Source organism: Cavia porcellus, unplaced genomic scaffold, assembly GCF_034190915.1.
Source record: "Cavia porcellus strain 051 isolate PalLab524CR breed Dunkin Hartley unplaced genomic scaffold, mCavPor4.1 scaffold_12, whole genome shotgun sequence".
Classification (NCBI taxonomy): domain Eukaryota; kingdom Metazoa; phylum Chordata; class Mammalia; order Rodentia; family Caviidae; genus Cavia; species Cavia porcellus.
Window position 1 is genome coordinate 5,351,951 of NW_026947495.1, and position 4,434 is coordinate 5,356,384.

At 40.8% G+C, this 4,434-nt stretch overlaps 1 pseudogene; it reads right to left on the reverse strand.

The window, feature by feature from the left end:
• Positions 1-1,764: 1,764 nt before the first annotated feature.
• On the reverse strand, positions 1,765-2,040 carry LOC100722859 (large ribosomal subunit protein eL43-like; annotated as a pseudogene).
• Positions 2,041-4,434: the final 2,394 nt, after the last annotated feature.

The window sequence follows — 4,434 nt, forward strand, 5'->3', positions numbered from 1 at the left end:
TGTGAATTCTGTAACACTGTTGATATATATGTGCTGTGGATGGTGGCCCATACTTGTAATCCCCTCACTCAGCAGGCTGAGGCAGGAGAGCCACCAGGAGCTCAAGGCTAGCCTAGGCTACATGAGTGAGTTTAAGACCAGTCTGCACTATATAGTCAGACTCTGTCACAACAAAATAAAATAAAAATACACACCTAACCATAATCCTGGAAATCTCTTCTAGATATCTGGATTGTCTTTCTTCCCTGATTAAAGTATTGGTGTTTTATGAGGTTATTACTATTTCTCCTCATTCTGCATTCTCTCTCAGACTCAGCATCTTTCAACCATAGTCAAACTCCAGACTGGAAGTCCCTACATATTCAAGTCCAACTTTTCCAAGACAAAACATCATTTCTATTGTTCCCATATACCTTCCTATCTTAGGAGTTTGTTTATTAATTTCATCATTTTAGACTTTTTACTACTCCTTGAGAACTGTAACTAACAGTCAAAAATTCTTAGCCATGATTACTCCAATTTCACCTCTCTTGAAGCATTGTCTATCCTTTTTTTCATGAACGCATTACTTGGTGAAACTGTGATAACTTTTTAAGCCTGACTTCTTCTCTATTTGCTTCCAAAATATTCCTTTTGATGTCATTCTCAGACATTTTTCAAGAATAAACTTTGCAAAATTCAAGTCGTCAAAGTCATCCTTCAGCTATCTCAGCTATTCCTTACATTTCATATGCAAAATGAAAACCCAAGTCCCTATAATAATAGGTGAAACCATTTATTATCTTTCCAGTGTATCTATAGAATCATAGCTCCTATTGTGCTCCCTCATACATTTTACTCTTCAAGCTACAAATGTACATAAAGACTACAAGGTCATATCTGTGTGCCCCTAGAGTGAGGACTCAATCATCGCCCAGCAAGATCTTCTGGATAATGAAAATGTTCTGCATACTTTATAGCTGAAATAAGGGCCACAAGCCACATATGACTGACTGTTAAGTGTTTAAAATGTGCCTCTAACTGATACAGCTAAATCATGATTTTTCATTTGCTTTACTTAACCATCTGACATGTAAAGAGTAATTTGCCTAGATAATGCTAATCTATATGTTAATTAGGTACAATTTATATGCCATGTCAAGTTTAATTTATAAAAGTTTAAGCCTCACATTCTTGAAACAACTATTTTCTCATGATGTGGGCATCTCTGATTTAGCAGAGGAGCAGGTGGAGTCTTTACATCAAGAACCCTCTTTGACCTTCAGGAGAACTTTCATCTGCAGGCTACAATTGTTCTGTTCCCAGATATAGGATCTTCTTGAAAATGTCTAGCCATTAGACTCATTAGGTTTTAAGATCTCATGACCTTATCTTACTGTCAAGAAGTTGTCTTGAATTCTCATTCTCATATCACTTGGGTGGTTTAAAATATTTTAAATGGAAGTTGGTGAGTCCCAGGAAGAAACTCTGGGGACCCGACACTGCTAGAAAACACTGCACCGAGGCCAGTGTTACCCTTTCACAGTTGCTGGAGACAGCATATCATTTATAAGACTACTTATTCCTGCTTCTCCTCAACTTCCTTACCAAACAAACAAACAAACAAAACAGAGTCATATCATATTGTAAAGAGCATTTTTCTCTCTTACATAAAGTAAACCTCCTTTCTAGATGTGTTCTACATTGGAAAGGACAAGTATTTTTTTTTTTTACATAACTTACCCCATTTATTGTAGGCTACAGTTGTCTCAAATAGCAGAGCTTCTACTGGTCTTTCTGTCCCTCCAGTCTTCTGATGGCTGACTTGACTATGGCTGCAGAAGTGGTGGTGTAGGTCCAGGTACCACCGGCACTGTTTTCATGCAGGAACCACAATGTCAGATCCCTGCAGCCCGTCTCTTCATCTTGGTCTTGTCACAGAAGGAGCAGGTGTTCTTGGTGTTCTGGCTGATTTTGATTTTCTTCACCGTTTTCCAGAGTGAGGCTCCGTAGCAGGTCCCATTTTCCAACAATGCCAATCTTCTTGGTGTGTTTGGCCATGTCAACTCAACTTAGGCCCAGACCCAGAAAGCTATTTTTTTTTACTTTATCTTTTTTTTTCTAAAAGAAAGTCTTATATACGTGATTTACATTTCCCTCTTTGTCTCCTCTTCCTAGCTCTGTGATGTTTACTAAATCTCTGGCTTCATTTGATCTATCCATAAATGTGATGATAATGTTACTGTGGGGGACAAGTGACAGGAGACACTTAATGACATAATGTCTTTAGTACAGAGGGAGCCTCTGATGCTTAGGGTAGAGTGTCAGCTGCTGACTTTTGGCCCCTTTCCTCGTCAACGTTTCCCCTGCTCTGCCACTTGGTCACCATGAACCAAACAGCACTGTCCACCATGCCCTCTACCCTGATATTCCCTTTGAAATGTGAGCCAAATCAAAACTCTACTCCTTTGTGTTGTGGATGTTAAGCATTGCGCCCAGCTATTACAGAGTCATTTAAATTTGAAACAAATACTGTGTATTATAATCAGTGCTGTGAGAACAGTTCAAGGTTTCCCATTCCTATTACCCTGAGTCTTATTTTCCCTTGGAAAATATTTCATGTGTAAGAAATCTAAAATAACCAATTTTAGGCTGCTACTTTATTCTCAGTTTTAAGAAGCCTACCTTTGTTTGCATAAAATATAATATGGCTGACTTCTACCTGTTAATCACAAAGCAACAGGCATACAGGTTGTACAGCCAGCACCCTGGAGCATTACCTTTTGTTCCCCACTGCACAGCAGGATGTGTCTTCATATGCAGCAGCTCTTCCCAAGGGGACCTTCAACTCCCATTCACTCTGCTTTCAGCACCAATCATTCTCAGCTACACCTGCTGCACAGTCCAGACCAATGTATAGATGTTCCCTCAAGGGAAGGAGGCCTTTACAAAACACAGAAACAGCTTGAGAAGGGCAGTTTGTCATCCATTTCCAAGAAGATATAGGTCAATGCTTTGATTCCTGTAATCTAAAATTGTAAGTCATGGGGAATTTTTACTATGAACCTAATTGAGTATTGCACTCAAGAATGAGCTCTAGACTATATCAACAAGGCAGAAGAGTATGACAGCTGTCTCGATTCAGATGCCAGAGCATTGCAGAACTAGTTGCAATGTACCAGAAGGCAAGTGGTGAAAGGGACTGGGACAGGGAGTCCCCATATGACACTCATGGGAACTCCTTCACTGCCGCTTCAGCAAGTCTGAGGATAATATTAAAACCCACAATAGAGGCCTTCCTTCTTACTCATCATGATTTTTTACAAATACTAAGTGGTTGCTCAGAGAAGAAAGACTCAAATGAGTAGAAGACTTGGGCCTCTGGGAAGAAGAGACTCAATTATCTGGCATATGAGATACTCCAAGAACATATGAGAACTCCACTGTCTACTCTCTACCAAGAAAACAGGCACAAGCAGGTCCCCTGAGCAGAAGGTGCTCACCATAGTGCAGGTGAGACAGAACAGCCTCACCATCGAGGACATAATAAAACATGGTGACCCAGGCTACAAACAGATTGAAGATGCTAACTAGCCTTTACTCGGTGTCTAGGTAATGCATTGCCTATGCCACTGCTCCTCAATGAAGATTTTCAAGGAGGTTTCGTTGCAGCTGCTGTTGCTGCTGCTGCTGTTTATCTCAGCCTCCCTGACCAGAATATTTGTTCATACTTCTGCCAGTTATAATACATGCCTGTACGAACCGCATCTTTAACTTGTGTCGTGCTTGTCACGTAGCTCACAGTGATACCTATTTTCCCCACCTGGCCTTGAGAGTAAGCAACAGCAGATTCATCCCTCATAAATCTCAGCTTGTTTTCCTGGTACCACCATATAGCCCAGAAGATAAACACTCTAAGGCAAGATCTATTCTGCCATTGAATTCAGATAAAGAAAAATGAACTAATTAGATCATATTTCAAACACTGTGCTGAATACTTTATGATAGATTTAGTGCTCTGGGAAATGAGAAGCTAACAACAATACCAGCAGGTCAGACCAAGGAGGATCATCCCCAGGGATGGAATACTGCCTGCCCACTTGCACTGCCAAGAGTCTGAACGCGTAACACCTCTGATTCCGCACCCCTATCTCCCAAGATGTCTATCCTGGTCCTGACCCTTGGCACTTCTGGCTGGGATTTGGTTGCCCTGGCTTTCTGGGAACAACAGTCCAAGAAAAGGAACAATTTGTCCAATATTTCCATGGCAAGCGAGGATTTTTGCCTTTGGCACTGTTCTTAAATGGTTGAAAGATTTAATGATCTTCCAACCCAAGTGTACCACTCAGTCTTTTGCACTTTCTCGGAAGTCTCCTCTCCACAGCTTGCTCTCTGGTTTGCTTCTTCCCAACACTGCTAACACCATTTTTCCAAGGTCATCAACGATCTCACTCT